The sequence below is a fragment of the Macaca thibetana genome, chromosome 6 (genome assembly GCF_024542745.1).
Source record: "Macaca thibetana thibetana isolate TM-01 chromosome 6, ASM2454274v1, whole genome shotgun sequence".
Taxonomy (NCBI): Eukaryota; Metazoa; Chordata; class Mammalia; order Primates; family Cercopithecidae; genus Macaca; species Macaca thibetana.
Genome location: NC_065583.1, coordinates 153696351 through 153714574, shown reverse-complemented (window position 1 = coordinate 153714574; position 18224 = coordinate 153696351). Strand labels below are relative to the sequence as shown.

Below are 18224 nucleotides of genomic sequence, written 5' to 3'. Positions count from 1 at the left end.
GCTCAGCTAATTATTATTATTATTATTAGTAGTAGTAGTAGTAGTAGTAGTAGTATTTTTTGTAGAGACAGAGTTTCACTATGTTGGCCAGGCTGGTCTCAAACTCCTGACCTCATGATCCACCCTCCTTGGTCTCTCAAAGTGCTGGGATTACATACGTGAGCCACTGCGCCCGGCCAGTCCTGGTGCTTATTAAGGGGCTTTTTATGTTTTAAACTCCAATCTCTCTACATAACATGAACAAAATTTTACTCAAATGGCTCTTTTCCACTGAGTGGAAGCAAGCTCTGTAAACTAACAATTGTGATGGGGTGTTTTGAATTCAGGTGTTTATTAAAAAAAAATATTAAACAAATTTGTAAGTTTCCTGTTATAAAAGTGCCCAGTTCCATTACAGAAAATTCTGAAAACTAAGGGTAACCATGTAAATAAAGTGATCCCTACGATGCGTACTGTAACTATTCCCACCACGTTGGGAAATTCAAGGTTGTGACCAATCCAGAATTCCTGCTTTCATTAATTTTCCTAAATTTCTTACCTGAATTTCTTTAGTGCCAATGGAACTATCATTTAATGAGATATATGAATTGGAGCTAAAGAAGAATATCATTTAAAGTCTTATGTAGACATGAACTTTGTTCTTTTCAATACTATACACATAATGCTTAGAACAGAGTGTGACAGTAAATATTGATTTAATGACCTAATATATAAGTGAAAGAAAGACACAAAAAATAATATGATCTTGGGACATCAAATTCACTATAAAAAATCCCAAATAGGCAGGTATGGTGGCTCATGTCTGTAATCCCAGCACTTTGGGAGGCTGAGGCAGGAGGATCGCTTGAGCTCAGGAGTTCGAGACCAGCCTGGGCAACATATTAGATCCTGTTTCTACAAACAAACAAACAATCAAAAAAATAGCTGGGTGTGGTCCCAGGTCCTCTGAGGGCTGAAGCAGGAGGATTGCTTGAGCCTAGCAGGTTGAAGCTGCAGTGAGCCATGATCTTGCAAGTACACTCCAGCCTGGGCAACAGGGCAAGATGCTGTCTCAAAAATAAAAATAAAATAAAATAATCCTAAATACATAAAGAAAACATCGTATAATTAAAAAATGTTATTAGGCCCTTCAGACTATTGCCATATGTCAGAAAAACAATTTGTATTACACAGAAACATATGTGAAATCACCAGTAGGTTGTTGACATTTTAGCCATGTAAAAATATGTTATTATGAAGAGAGTAAAGGATCACATCATACCTTTCAATGCACGTTCTGGATAAATTGAAGTGTTGAACATTTTATCACATGTTGCTTTATATTATAGCTTGACTTATACTAGACCATGAAATTAAAACAGGCTGATTAAATATAATTAGATACTAAACATTAAATAGAATTTATATGGAAACTACACTTAGCTGTTGAGTCATCATAGGATTCTACGGTAGGTAGAAGCATAATTTTGCTATTTCTTTGACGTGGAAGTTAAACAGTTCAAAGAAGTGTGTTTGGAAGCCAGTGTGAAAAGGAATAGACCTACTGCTCTGTCCTATATCAACTTGGTGAAACGGGTAGCATACTTCATAGATTCCTCTACCCTGTGGTTGCCGATTGAGAGTTGACCAGAAGTGCAATTTGAGCACAATTTGAAGGCAAAAGTGAAAAAGCAACCATTGTGCTCCAAGGTCATTGTAGAGAGATATTTGATGGAAAGATCCAGTGGGGGACAAGCAGGCCCAGCTTGTCCTTGCTCTGCCATGGTCTTCATTCAGTTCTTAACCCTGATGACAGCCATGCTGACAAACAGCAACCTTAAGCACTCATCTCTATTTCCTTGGCTGTAGACCCATAGAAGCAGTTGTTCAAAGGGGGCAACAGCTTCTTGTAGGCCTCTTCATGAGCAACCTGTTATGGTCCCACCACGCCAGTGGCTGAATGTACTTGGATTCCCAGATTCTCTTGCCAACTGTGACTGGTTCACCTGCACCTGTGCTTCAGGCAGCAAAAAGAGTGGCTTATTCTCTCTGATCCTCAGCCTCCACCTTCCAGACTGTTACTTCCCCCGCTTACAACTCATTTGTGTAAGTCATTCTAAAATTGAATCTCTTGTTCTCATAAAATTTAGAATGGGCTCTATTTCCATGACTGCAGCATAACTAATAAAACTGATTCACTGGTTAATTTTATTAATATTGAAAGAACAATAACAACACCTCCATTAAAGGCAGGCAAAGGGGGATTTACCTAAAGGTAATATACATTTCTTAAAATGGATGTGTGTGTGTGTGTGTCTGTGTGTGTGTGTGTGTGTGTGTGTGTGTATTTTGAGATGAGGTCTCACTCTGTTGCCAGGCTGGAGTACAGTGGCATGATCTCGGCTCATTACAACCTCTGCCTTGTGGGCTCAAGGGATCCTCTCCCCCACCTCAGCCTCCTGAGTAGCTAAGACTACAGACACACGTCACAATGCCAGGCTTGTTTTTGTATTTTAATAGACATGTGATTTCATCATGTTATCCAGGCTGGTCTTGAACTTTTGGCTCAAGCAATCCACCCACCTTGGCCTCCCAAAGTGCTGGGATTACAGGCATGAGCCACTGTGCCCAGCCTTAAAATATATAGATCAGCCTTTTAGGCAAGTTTCTTACTTAAGATGAAAGTTTTTGTTATTGGTAGTGTCAGTGTTTTTGTTAACAGGATTATGTCTACTCAATATCATTTGGAAGTTTCTTTATTCTTTCTATTGCTTTCTTGATGTATCATAGATTTTTTTGTAGGACAAGAGTTAGAAAAATTAAGGGGTTAAATATCATGCTACAACAAAAGGGGTTAAATATAATACTACAATAAAATAGATGAAAATATTTACAAATTATTTAAATGGATATAATTCTTATACTTCATAAACATTTAAATGTTTCTTATCTCTGTGCATGTGTATGCATGTGTGTCTCTATGCTAGTTTACAGTTGAAATTACTTGTTTTTATTTTTATTTTTAATTTTAATTTTTTTTTCAGATGGAGTTTCGCTCTTGTTGCCCAGGCTGACTGGAGTGCAGTGGCACGATCTCGGCTCACTGCAACCTCCGCCTCCTGGGCTCAAGCAATTCTTCTGCCTCAGCCTCCCGAGTAGCTGGGAATACAGGAATCCACCATCATGTCTGGCTAATTTTTTGTATTTTTAGTAGAGACAAGGTTTCACCATGTTGACCAGGCTGGTCTTGAACTCCTGACTCATGTGATCCTCCCACCTTGGTCTCCCAAAGTGCTGGGATTACAGGCATCAGCCACCATGCCCAGCCAACACTTGAAATTACTTATACCCTTGGCAGTTTATAAACTCCAATTTGCTTTAAGTCAATTTAACTGCAAACTCAGAAACACATAAGTAGACACTTGTTTGTACACATGCTTCTATATAGGCACAACCACAATTTCATTGTAGTTTGTAAATTGCTGAACATTTTAAAGCATAAAGGGTAAAGTATCTAAATATTAGATGCAAAAAGAATAGTAGGCAGAGGTAATTTTACCTCTATCACCATTGAGGAGTCTTTATAAACAATAAGTTAAAACTCTGATTTTAATTTGTCAAGTGCAATTGAAACCACAAAATTACAGTCACACAGAAACCAGAATAAACTAAGTACTGCGGATGCTGCAGATGTTTCATTTTGAGTTTTAAAATTCAACTACATTTTTCTTGTTATAAACAAATATGTAAGATGACTTTTAAAAATCTTTTTCTTTTTTGTTTTTGTTTGTTTGTTTGAGAGAGAGTCTCACTCTATCACCCAGGCTGGAGTGCAGTGGTGCCATCTTGGCTCATTGCAACCTTCACCTCCCAGGTTCAAGCGATTCCCCTGCCTCAGCCTCCAGAATAGCTGGGACTACAGGTGCAAGCCACCACACCCGGCTAATTTTTTCTTTTTAATATTTTCAGTAGAGATGAGGTTTCACCGTTTTGGCCAGGATGGTCTTGATCTCCTGACCTTGTGATCTACCCACCTTGGTCTCCCAAAGTGCTGGGATTACAGGCATGAAATGAATGCATGCATACTCATGCTAATAAATGCTTGGGTATGCTTATATCACACTAAAGTCACATAAATAACTCTGGCATAATACAGGGATTTATATATATTATATAATATATTTATATAAATGCTGTATATATAATATGCTATATTATAATATATATTATACATAATATAATCTGTTTACAGATGTATAGCAAATGCTTACTATACATTAGTCTGTTAGACACCGTTCTCATCTCTTGAAACATATGAGCACACAAGACATAAAGATCCTCGTTCTCCAAGTGTTTATATTCCAGAAAGGAGAGGTGGAAGTAAATAATAAATGTATTATAAGAAAATAAAAACGTAGACTAGGATAGGGAAATTGTATTATAGAGTTTTATACAATTTTATACAATCGTATAAACAGTTTTATATAATTTGCATATTAAATACAGAGGATAGCCCTCATAGAGAAGGGGGATTTAAACAGAAGCTTGAAGGTAATTAGCCAAGTAGGTGGCTGGTAATCAGCATCCCAGTCAGAGGGAATGGCTAGCAAAGGAGGGAGTAAACCTCCTAAGCTCCAGGAAAAGCAACAAGAGTTGGACAGAGCTGCAAAAGAACAAGGAGAAGGACGTGGGGAGAACAGATCAGAAACAGAATGAGGCGACACAGACTACACAGACCCTTGGTACTTCCTCTAAGGTAAATTGGGAACTACCAGACAGGTGACATGATCTGCCATATTTTAAAAGGATAACATTTTCTCATGAGGCTAATCTTTGGAGAACTGGAAGCAGTAATCTGGATAAGCAGTTACTACTACTGGAGTCATGATGACAAGAGAGCAACAGATGAAAATTGGTAGAATCCTACACATACTTTGGATGTAGAGACAACAGGATCTCCTGGCAAACTAGATATGCAATGTGAGTGAAATAGAGGACATAAAAGGGCTTGATTGAGAGATTTCGCCTTGAGTAATTGGAAGGATGGAGTTAATATTGACAGACATCGTGAAATCTGAGCATAGAATATTTGTGAGTGAAGACCTATAATTCATTTTGGACATGTGAATTTGGAATGTCTATTAGATATCGAAGGAGATAAGCCAAAAAAGCAGTTGAGTATAGGAGATTAGATTTTGGGAGAGCTGAGCTGGGAAATATATATTTGGGAGTTTTCAGCATATGGTGTTTAAAACTATGAAGTTGGATGAGATCACTAAGGGTGTGGGTGTAGATAGACAGGAGAAAACTAATGCTGCTCCAACACTGTGGGGAGAACAGAAGAAACTAGCAACTGGAACTGAGAAGGAATAGCTAATGAGGCAAAAGGTAAAACCAAAGTCATGTGGGCATCTGAAAATCCAACTTTAAGAATTGTGTTGAGGAGGAGGGAATAATTAACTGAGCCAAATAAACATTATGTAAATTGTATACAAAGAGTAGTCTATACTTATGCATTTATGAGTCAGCAGGAAATTTTTGGAAGAATACTTAGGAAACTACTGGTTTGAGCAATTGTCTTGTGGAAGTGAGATGGCAGGTGACTGGAAAGGGAGATGAAGTGTTCAACACATTCAGCTATAACCACATGGTTCTACATGCATCACATGCATAAAATATGAAAATATGCTTAAAATAACAATAATCATGTAGGTATCAAAAAATACTTGAGATGACAACAGAACAGGTGAAAACCACAAACAGATTATATTTGAAAACATTTTTTAAATGAAAAGCAATCCTCATAATAGCATCCATGGAACTAGTACTGTCATGGAACCCCAAATCAAATTCTGTTAGTCATGACTGGGACTAAACTTTACTTCCACATGATTTCTTTTAAAATGCAAACATGTTACCTGAAATGCATAATGTTAAATATGTAATCTCAAAAGTATTTTAAATGGAATACAGCTAAAATTATACATGCATAGACAGCTAAGAAAAAACTGTATGCAACATAAGGGAAAAATCAAAGTTCTCAGACTCTGTAAACATGAATGACAGTAGGTTGCAGAGCCTGAGAGGAGGGATTTATGATCCAATACATGGCTGCCCATGAAAGACATGGCCCATTAGAGTGTTGTGCAAGAGAGTTTATTGCAAGAGAGTTACAGAGACAAAAAATAGTCAAGGACCAGAGCTTACCAGAGTAAATAATGAGGAATGGGGTAATAACCAAAGATTTCTTGGTGTTGTAGGCCAGGAGTACATGGTTAGTCAGGATAAAGACAAGGTATCATTACTGTGGTAAGTTACAAGGTATGTGTTCACTCTAGAATGAAAGATGAAATCCCATAGTAAAATTGAAAATGTTAAATTACTTGGATTTTTCAGTGTGAGATCAGAGTTAATAATGAAACTATTTCCAGAAACAAAGTAAGTTTGGGAAATAGAGGCTATGAGAGGTTTTAATATTGTGCAATTAGTCATCAAAAAACAATCAAACTTAATTCTACCATGGTAATACTCCCTAATGCAGTTTTCTAAATCTATTTTAAACAACAAGCAATAAGCCAAAGGAAAAGTAAGAGAATGCCCTTATACATGTTGTAACTGTGTTTACTTTTCTGTTTCTATCAGAGTAAAGGCAGGTGCATTTTTTTGGTTTGTTTTTGTAAAGTGAATTTGGTTGTACTTTTTCAAATTGAAATTATCTTATTTTCATAGAGTTTGAAACTTTTCTGGGCATTAAAGAATAGAAAAGTAAATGCATTTACAAAAATTTGTTAAATAACCATTAATGAATATATCTTGGCACTGTGTTAAAGTTATTAATCATAGCTTTGTGACTGGGAAGCAAAATATAATAATTTTTCAGGGTAGCTCTCTATGAATCCACAATACTGGGGACGTCTTCCCCAATTCTATCCGTGAAAACATTCATAACTTACCAGTTCTCCATGGTGACATGAACTAATGGACCATCTTTAAATAAATTCACTAAGAGATCCAGAATATAGCACAATGTTCTTTTTCTCTGTAGTTCTGTGAAATTAGCATCAAACACAGAAGCATTCCCTATTCTTTACCTCCCCCATGGTTGTCATCTCTACACTGTAAATCATAGAGCCAGAAAAAATGAAGTTGTTTCCCTCCTGTCATTCATATTTCATAGCTTCCTCTATCGTGTGAAAGTATTTCATTTTTAGGAAGGATTAATGCCAAAAGAGTTTATTACCTTCTATCAGAAACATTTAGCTAGCTTTAGAGATCTCACTGAAGAAGTTGTTCTTAACATTTGTGGGGGGGGTGTGTGTATATGTGTGTGTGTGTGTGTATGCATACACATGGGTAATAAACATGAAATGTGAAGGCACTGCAAAAATGTTTTGAAAGATATTTAAAATACATTTCCAGTGCATTTTCTTTATTTTCATGACTGCTTACCACAGACACATGCTTCTACAGAGTACAGAATTAAAAAGAAAACAGACATCTAAAGAAAGCAATTATCATGTTGGCACTGTAAAGCAGGTTTTTTGGCTGTTTGGTAAGACATTTATAAGAAATATGACTTTAAAAAAAGTTATGAGCACATTCAGTGTCCACCAGCTTTGTCTCACTGTGTAGGGCTGTGTCTGTGTGCCTGTTTTTGTATTAATGCATGAGGAAATGGGGGTAACTGAGAAATGGGAGTATACTTGTAAGGATGCTTATTTGTATACAATCTGTCCATGGTTTTTTCATCCTTCATCAATAAAAAAAGAGAAAATGCTTGCCATTCTGTTCCAGAAGATGTCCAGATGAACTGTGAATAAGCAGCTGTTATTCTCACAAGAAAATTGACTGAAATTTCATACTCGGTAAAAAATAATTTATCTGCAGTTATCATACACAGAGCTTCATGGAGTTACACATTAAGGTTTCCTATAATAACTTGGAAATCTACAGGAACAAGGGTAGGGGCTTCACTCATTATTTGGATGTGAACACATGACCCACATGAATGTTAGAGATAATGGGCAACTTAGCACACTCCAAATCAAACAGCTTCATGATCCATCATTAACCTAAGTGAGCCTTCACTTTATTGAAGCAGCCCTCTAAATGAATAGGTCATTACCTGCTTAAAAACTCAAAGATCTGTTAATATTCCAAGGACTTAGAGTCTATTAGATCAGACAACCTGCGCATGTACAAAATTGTAGGCACACTGGATAGCTAACATCCTTTAGTGTATACATAAATATTTTAAAGGATATTCTTTGATACTTGATTTAAACAGGGAACACTGCATTTGTGACATTATTCTGCATGAATGTGCATATGTGTCAAGTTCAAAGAAAAAGAAAAGACTCTGTAGAGAGATACTCCGCAAGAGGAAATAAGTTTCCACTCTAAGCTGACTTTCATAATGCAATTAAATCCATTAGAGAGAATGGAATTTCAAATACTGTTCAAATTAAGGCAGTGCAGTTAGAAGCAGCAGCAATTCAGGAAGAATTAGCAATGCCCTTCTGAAGAAAACTACTGAATTAAACCTCGGAGGGCTTTAAGATTAAGTCATTTAATTGCTACTTTAGGAGCTGCAGACAGTGCACAGAGTTGAGTCCAGGTGTTAATACTGATTCTCCTCTGTTCTCTTCAGATAACGAAACTGAATCTTAGAGCCAATTAAGGCAAACTTGAAAGGCCTTCTTCCCCCTTTTCAGTATGTTCCGAGTGTTTTATTTTAATTGTAGACTACATGGGAAATTGAGCACATTATACATAGTGAGATATTATTAAATCTTGAGTTGAAAAGATAACCAATACTCATCCATATTATTTTGCCCTAAATTGCAAAAACTTGTTTTTTGTAGAATGACACTCATATTGTGTTTATTTTATTCCCCTAATCATTTTCACCTGAGAACACAGTTGCTGTGCCAAATACTAACACTAATAACATGACCAGTTAATGATTAGTACATTTATAGGCCAAGGTAAATGCATGAATAAATTACAATAGAAAGTTCTATAATTCACAAGTGTGTCTTACACCCATCCCTCAATATATCCGCTTTTAACATATTATGATGTAAATTGCTCAAACTCCTTTAATATACATATGTTTAGGTGAATTTATGCACTCTTATCCATTCCTTCATTTATTCATTCACCAAACAAAAGTGATTGAGGGCTGCTATGTGCCCGTCACTATTATAGGACTTTCCTTATGGGACTTGCATTTTACACTGAAAAACAAACAGTGTAATTCAACATCATATAATATGAAGTAGGTCCTATTTTATAAAATGAAGTTGGATAAAGGTAGAGATGATTCTTCTGCAGAAGAAAGTGCTACTTTCAGACAATTGTTAGAGAACATCACTCTGATGTAATGACAATTAAACCAAGATTTACATGAAATAAAGGGGGATGCTGGGTGTGTGCCAAGGCCTTGTGGCACTGTTGAACTTGATGTAATGAGAAAGGAAATGGAGGGGCTTGACCAGATATTGTGTTTTTTTTTTTTTTTTTTTTTTTTTGAGATGGAGTCTCGCTGTGTTGCCCGGGCTGGAGTGCAGTGGCCGGATCTCAGCTCACTGCAAGCTCCGCCTCCCGGGTTTACGCCATTCTCCTGCCTCAGCCTCCCGAGTAGCTGGGACTACAGGTGCCCGCCACCTCGCCCAGCTAGTTTTTTGTATTTTTAGTAGAGACGGGGTTTCACCGTGTTAGCCAGGATGGTCTCGATCTCCTGACCTCATGATCCGCCCGTCTCGGCCTCCCAAAGTGCTGGGATTACAGGCTTGAGCCACCGCGCCCGGCCCAGATATTGGTTTTAAGCCACGGGAAGTACTTTGATACTATATCTGAGGGTGTACATCTGGCTACTGTGTAATGAGTTGGGGTCGGGGAGAAGGGAGAGTGTAAAAGTAGAAGCAGAAATATCTGTTTAAAGACTGTGCACAGTCTAGATGTGAGACAATAGTGTCTGGAGCGAAGGTGACTGTGGTGTAGGAAGTGAAGTTACTGGATGGAAGTTACTGGGTTTTTGAAGTTACTGGGTTGAAGACGTATTTAGAGAAGGAAGTCAGGAAGCAGTAGAATTGATATTGTACCACATGTGGGTGGAAGGGAGAGGAGCAAGGTCTCAGAAATGACCCTTAGGTCTTAAGAAATTGGATGCATAATTATGTTATTTACTTAGATAAAGAAGATTAGAAAAATGGGTATATTTTGGTTGTGGTAAAGAGGAGCAGAAATGAAAAGTTTGGTTTTGAACAAGTTGAGTTTCAAGTGACTGTTAGATGCCTAAATAGAAATATTGAGCAGGCATTCTGAATTGAAGTCAGCAGAGGCTTAGAAGTAAAGGCATAGATTTGGAAATAGGCATCCAGATGGCATTTAAATCCATGCTACTTGATGCAATTACCCCTTCAGTGATTCTCTAGATAGAGAGATGAGTGGGCCTGTGATGGTGCCCTGGGATGCTCTGATAGATGTATTTACAGGTCAAAAGACACAGAGAACTCAGAAAAAGAGAATAAGAAGAAGCACTCAGTGATGATAGAATAAAACCAGAAACTAATTTTTAAAAAAGCACATGAAAGAATTTATGTGAAAGAAATCATCTAAACATTAGAATTGTTGGATTTTGAATTTTGATGGATACTGTCAAATTTACCTCCCCAAAGATTCTACATTTTACAATCCAGCCAAAACTCTATGAGATAGGTCTGTGCTTTTGTGATATTTTGTGTGTTTTAAATAAGTATGACCTTCATTTTTGTTTTTAAAAAGTAACACCTGCTAGACAATATCCCTATCTGGAGGTGTGTGTAAACCTCTGGGCCAGAGCAGATCACATGCCATATATTTTCATTTATACCTCTTTCCCTCATCACTACTGGTGTTACATAATTGTAGGCATATAAAAATTAATTGTCCAGCACACCAACATGACACAAGTATACATATGTAACAAACCTGCACGTTATGCACATGTACCCTAGAACTTAAAGTATAATAATAAAAAATAATAAAAAAATAATAAAAAATTGTCAACAAAATGTAAAATGCTGAGATTTGAGTATATTAAAGACAATCTTTTAAATAGTGTTGTTAAAATTTATATTGTTAATGTTTAATATAAATAGGAATTTGCCCTATGTGTTAGATTACTTGACACAACTACAATTCCTTCCAATGACATTCTCAACAACAGTTCTTATACTGGGCTTCCTTCTATTAGGATCTTATATTGGTGAACTTCCTCTAGTAGGTGTTAGAGCACAAATACTGGGTAGTTATTAATATAACTGGATTTCTCACGATAAGACACTCTTTTACTTCAGAAATTTATTCGAGGTTTTCCATTCTTACCTAAGTAAACATATAACTTTAAGCCTTACCAAGAGCTTGTTTTGCACTTTTCACTCACTATCATTTCCTAGTAATTAGGAAAGAGTAGAGTTTCAGTAAAATCTTGCTTTAAAATCTGCCTGTAATCACTTCCCTTAAAATAATGGCAACCCTTCATGGAAATATTGACTCAGAAAGTTGCAGGAAGACACTTCATTTGGATATATTGTTATCTGCTGTTACTTCAATCATTCCTACATTCTTTACTCAGAAATAGTTTTAAATACATCATTTCATTTAGTGCTGATGATAGCACCCCAAAATATATTTTCACTGGTAGAATGGAGACTATTACTGTTAATTTCCTCTAGTTTTCAACATTTACTGAGCATTACATTTAAAACAATTTTAAAACTCTTTCCATTACATTTAAAAATACTATTTTTGATCATTTAATTAGTATTACATTTTGGTTGATTATTTCCTATTAATCCTTTTCTGAATAAACATTGAACTGCCAGATAAAATTATGATTTTTTAAAAATACTATATCACTGGCATTATTAAAATTAATGACATTTTCTAATTGTATCCTTCATCTATTCTCCAGATATTATAAATTTTCATGTTCACTAAAACTTTAATCCATCATTTAATTCCCTTTTACTGTATGTATATGTATGATCAGCTTCTTTCTTTCTTTTCTTCTTCTTTTTTTTTTTTTTTTTTTTTTTTTTTTTTTTTGAGACAGAGTCTTGCTCCGTCGCCCAGGCTGGGTGCAATGGTGCGATCTCAGCTCACTGCAACCTCCGCCTCCTGGGTTCAAGTGATTCTCCTGTCTCAGCCTCCTGAGTAGCGGGGATTACAGGAGTGCGCCACCAAGCCTGGTGATCAGCCTCTTTTTAATGATTTCTATTTTATCTGTTCATGTGCTCAAGTCTCTATAAAAAAAATACTACAAACTTCCCTTCATTCTGTACTTACTCTCTAATTGCCTCCTGTTGTCTCTTTACTTGACATGTCAACCTTTTCAAATATGATGACAAAAGTTTCATCACAATGTAAACTTACTAATTTTTCATTCCAGGAATATCCATGTCTGTCCATTGAAAGTATTCTTTTTTTAACCTTCGAGTGATTGTTTTATCTACTTAATCAATGACTGATACTATCACTGTTTTTTAGTGATTACTCTACATTTCATCTTACCTAATGTGGTGTCAGATTAATAACCTATTCTTTCTTTCAAATAACGTAACCATCTTGCAAGACTTTATCCCCCAATTTTGTTATTCTTGGCCAGTATTTTGGTTCAATTATGTAGCTCGATAAATTTTTAATATTATTGTTCATACATGATTGAAGTTTGTTAGCCACACCCGCATGGTCACCATTTTCTTTGCTTCTCAGTCCTTCTTGCATCTCAGATCTTCTGTCTGGGATCATTTTCCTTCTTGAAGCACATTGGTTAGATAGTTTATCAGGGAGGGACGCCGGTGATTTTGTTTGTTTGAAAATGTCTCTACTTTTGAAAGAGAATTTCTTCAGTGTATAACTCTAGCTTGGCTATTATTTTATTTGAGTTAAAATGGAATTATGTGTACACATTTCTGGTCTCTCCTTGTTGTCACTGAGAATTCTGATTCAGTCTAATTGTTATATTTTGTAGATAATCTGTCTTTTTCCCCCATTTTGGAAATCTTTATTTTCTGTATTGTACTTTTTTGTATGCTGTACATAAGTGTGGATTTTTTTTTCTCACCATATCATATCACGTTTAGGATATACGGTGCTTCTTCAGAGTGAGGACTCACATTTCATCAAAAAATTGGTTTTTTTTAGACGAGTCACTTGAGAACCCCTTTTACCCCAACTTGACAAAGTTCAGCATGTAACAAATCGCGGACACTACGTATTTTCTTCTAACCCCGTATGCCAGCTCTAGCTGTAGTTACCCTCTACAAATCTAGCTTAGAGATGAGGAAGGTTAAAAAGAGAAAGACCTGACCATGATGAATGTTATCTGTGGGGTAATATGCAACTAAATTAACAGAATAACTCAAGGATCAAAAAGTTAAATAACTTTTCCCAAATTGCTCATGGAATAATCCTCAAATTATGGCTTCAAATAATTGTCTGACTCAAGTTTTGAACTTTCCACATCATCATGTAGACAGTGCATCAGGTCTCTCATCTTTGTACATGGGGGAATTTTTTTGTATGTTATAATAATTTTACAGGAAATTGGACTTATAGAACCTTTTGATTTTATGGTGCACTGAAGTTATATTCAACCATACTTGTATTTAGCATCCTGCTTTGCCAGTAAGTCTAAATACACCACCTATGTCCTAATGCTTGACTATATATTTGGACTTGGAACCAAGCATGCATCATTCAGCCATTTGAACACATAGTAAAAACAATACATTTTAAGAGGCAAGAGAAACATATATCCATTTGAACACATAGATTTAGGGAATAATACGTAAGTTCTATATTTCCCTAATGGGTATCAGTGTACAGATTTGAGTCTTATTTTTTCTCACTAGAATCTTCACAAATATATGCATGAATGTTTATATTTTAAGAAGAATTTTACATTGTTCAAGAAACACATATCTTATATTCAAAGTAATATAAATCCGTTTGTAGAGAAATGGCTTAAATATTCACGGAGCAAGGGTAATGGAAGAAAACCAATGTGAAAAAAATACCTGAAGCATAATGAAGATTTAATTTATCCCTTAATACCATCAGCTATAACATGATAGACACAAATCTGAATACAGCTAAATTTATAAGACTGGTAAACATATGCCTTGTTTTCAATAATTTAACAGGTGCTTACTAAATGAAGTGAAAATTAATAATTGAGTAAATGAATGATTGAATTCTTAAAGCATTTATCTATAATCTCATAAAAGGAGATTATGTAGAGTTCATCTGCTATTTAATTTTAGAACAATCATAACTCTCAGTCTGTTGTAAAAATGTTATTTACTCCATTTTATTAATCATCTTCTGATGAGATGCTTAAAAACAACTTTGAGTAGCTACTATTGATATTCTATACAGGCAGCATAGTACACATTCATACACACACATTTTCCTTTTGAAGTTTGGTTATGATATATTACCCTTCTAGCATAGTAAGTCAGGAAAAAAACTGCAACTGTCTTAAAGCTGAAAGTTAAAATGCTTTTAAAAGCTATGAGTTTAAATCGTTCAATTATTATGCATTAGCAGAACAAAAAGCTCCCAGTAAAAATAATACATTTTCAATTATTTAATGATTAAATGTATTTTGGGGTACTATTTAACCCTATTCATAAAAATAAAACACAATATTTGTTAAACAGGAAGGATATTTTCCACCTATAATTTAACATAAATAGGGATATCAATTGGTACTAGATTATAAGCAAAATGTTCTCTATTGATGTTGTAATGATCACATGATAATTTATGACATAGTTACTTTTAAAACGGCAATAATTTGCTAGAAGATGAACAGGATAATATCTTACTTTAAATGAGACATCTGTAATCACTCTTTCCCTTTGGAAGTATGAAGAAATTTACAACAGAGTCTGCTAGTAGGTCATTTTATTACCCAAGCCCTTAGATTTTATATTTTTACGTGAAAACATGGCTCACTTTTAAAGAGAGCCATCACTCTATGAATCTTCCTATCATGGCAAGACTGATTTGATGTTCATCACAATGCATTTTAAAAGGCAAGAGTGACATATATCCTTATTAATCTCATAATGATAAAGGATTGATTTCAACCTATATCCCAAACTGTTACATGAAATAGGCTCTGCCAAAATATCAGGTTCCAAAGATGCTCAATTTAAGGAGATCAGTTTTACGCTCCATCCTCAAAGGACAGAGTCATATGAGGTGTAAGTATGTCACGTGAGGCATTAAGAGAAATGTTCTTCCTCATAAACTAAACGCTGTGCTGTAGTAAGAACTTAATACATATCGTTCTGCACGCGGAACAAGCGACTCACACTCCCTCCACCCCCGCCCCGACAATAATGCAGCTTTCTCTTTTTTGTAGGAATTATCTAAAATGGTCACATCACTAAGCAGATCAGTGAGAGGAGTGAGTAGAAAAGAAAAAAGCATTTGTGGTTTAAAAACTTTCCCCTACTGCTTGGAAATGGCACACCTCAGTAGAAGTTAAAAACACAGGAAGCAGAGATTTACTGAACACCACAGAAAATCAAAAATACATTTTTTTAATGGGGAAGGGGATTAACAATGACAGAGTTAATCTTGGAAGTTAGTCTCTGAAGTAAGAGTTATTAATTAGGAGAAAAATATGTTATGTTCTAGAATTAGATTTTCAAGTTAATAGGAAACCTCTTTTTACTTCAGTCCTTTTCATGGAAGGTGGAGAAACAGTTTCTAAATCTTATTGCTGAATAACTTGATGTATCAGTTAAATTACTTAAAGGGAAGCCCCTATTTTGCATGTGGCTATCCACTCAATAACTCCAAAACAATGTGTCAATCACCTGTTCATGGTTTAGGCAAAGTAACCATCTGCCTTTCAATTCTGAAGAGACATTCTGCTAGAATCATGGAAATATTTATAATAAAAACTTATTCGGTTGAATTCCCCACTAGACATAATAATAAAAATATATAAGATGATATTTTAAACTGTCTTGGATAATTTAATGATGAAGTGCTGCCACTGAATGATGAGGTTCAGTATTTCTTGACAGCTGTGTGTCTGGACATTATTTTGTAACCTTACAACTGCTCAGGTATACAGTGAAGACCAAACAAACTAATAACGCCTTGGCATGGTTGAATTTTTCCTGTTTTTGTCATGTATAGTGTAATTTAAAACTGTAAACACATTTTCAGAATCTACTCTATTTAAATGTTTTCCCCCTCAGTATGTAAGGTAATTTTCTAGCTGAGCAGTTTGTGAATGAGCTTCAAAATACTCGATGAGAAATTGAGAATCATGAAGTGGTCGCAGAATCAGCCAAAAGTATGTCAGTTCCCTCTCCAGAGAATACAGAGAAATGTGACTATAAGAGATACCAAGTATTCTCAAGTACAGAGGTTCTAAATACACTGTGGTCCCGATGTAGCAAAAAACAATGATGTTAAAAACATAAGAAAATACTTGTAAAATTCTGAAGGTCTTTTTTGAAAAATGATTTGCCATTATGTCCTATATCACACATATTTCCTCCTTGTTAAATGTATCACCAAATGATTAATAACCTTAAAATAATTTGGAAATGCCTATTATATAACCCACAGCAGATCTGGTAATCTATCTCTTTCATTTGTCCCAGATTAGTTTTGTGGTAGGAAACTCAGATGGCTGAACCATGAGAGGCAGGCCATTAAAACATTTAAATGGTTTTACAGTGGCATTTTTTAAATGAAGAATGAAGTATATAAATTTCAGCGTCAGTGGAGAAATGAGTGAGGGGGGTCGGCATTTCTGGAAGCTCTTTGAAAATAAAGCATTCATTATTTTGTTGTAAAAATCAGATATCTATAAAGCCATTTATAAAATAACTAGTTGGACATCTAACGCATCTACTTATTTTCATTTGAAAATTTAGCCATGCCAAGAGGCATTTGCGGTTAAAACATTTCTTTCCCTCCTCTTTTCATGTAACCTCTCACGCTCTGAGGACCAGACTTGTTTAGAACTTACCGAAGTTTCCTAAAGCAAAACCACGCACAAGCTCCTAATTCAGCTGCCAGATCTGTGTGCAGCAGCTTCGTTCAGCTTCTCACTACGCTAGGCATCACTTTATTAATCATGTATGAATTTCTGGGCATGCACCCTGAAGCTATCGCACACACGCGATGCAATCCCAATCAAAAACGGAAGCCTTACCTGATGGCAGAAAAGGCAGTTGCAGGAGCAGCAGCAGGGACGGCCGCAGCAGGGTGCCAACAGCCCAGCCTTGCGCGGAAGGTGAGACCCTTCTCTCCTGTTTCCCCTTTCCAAATCACTGTGCCAACACACTGCTTTGCATTTTGTCCCTTTTCATTCACAGAAGGTTCTCCAGGCCGGGCAGCCAGTAGACACCACTTTCTTCCTGGAAGAGGCTGCCTCTCTTCTCAGAAACGCCTGGACCCCTCTCTGTGGCTCCCTCCACATTTACCCTTCAGATCAATAATGCTTTCGGAGCGGCTGGAGCTCAACTGCAGCGGCGAGCGGCGAGCCAATGGGGGCCCAGGATTCCCTCCTGTCATCTCCCCGCCCTCAAAACAAAACACAGCGTGCCTTTGACACATCATTGAGTTGTGAAAAGTAATTGAATCCTATATTTGAAATGTATCTTGTTTGTTCTTTTTCCCCCCTAGCGTTCATTGTAGAATGCTTTGAATGAATCCGAGGACGCCTTAGCTCTCAGAAGGCTCATTAAAGGAGCTAGCGGAGAGTGAAGATTAGGCGCTGAGAAAGTGATAGCACCTGGGTTAGCATCTGAAGCTTTGCTTTTTAAATGCTTGAGGTCTATCGCATATCAGAGAACTGTCAACTGGGAAGAAAAAGTCGTGGGTTCTATTAGTCTTTCCGCCACTAAGTCGCTTGAGTCTTTTATTTTGTAAATCAAGACAATTAATTACGTTTACCTGGAAGCTGTTTCATTGTTTAATTGTCTAAACGAGAATCAGATGCTTATTGTGGTAATAACCATGTGCAAGCAATTTCTCCTAATCCATTTACTTGTTTCTAGGCTGATTTAACTTGGTTCAGATTCTGTGAAGAAGTAAAGATTGTTAAGACTATATATATTAGTCTGGTCTGTTTTAATTTTGTCGTGTTTAAATATTGTAAGATTTTAAAATTAATGTTAACTTCTCTTTATGAGAGAATTTATTAATAATTACATAAA

The 18224-nt window shown here is 36.0% G+C and overlaps 1 protein-coding gene across 2 annotated transcripts in view; it reads right to left on the bottom strand.

Moving 5' to 3' along the window:
* The window catches only part of CDH12 (cadherin 12), a 1138028-nt gene extending 1120523 nt beyond the window's left edge, over nucleotides 1-17505 (bottom strand). Inside the window, exon 1 of one of the 2 annotated variants that reach the window (XM_050795514.1) lies at nucleotides 17219-17505. The gene's annotated coding sequence lies outside the window, so the exon portion shown is untranslated. The remainder of the gene's footprint in view (nucleotides 1-17218) is intronic. The other variant, XM_050795515.1, reaches the window with a different exon arrangement.
* Nucleotides 17506-18224: the final 719 nt, after the last annotated feature.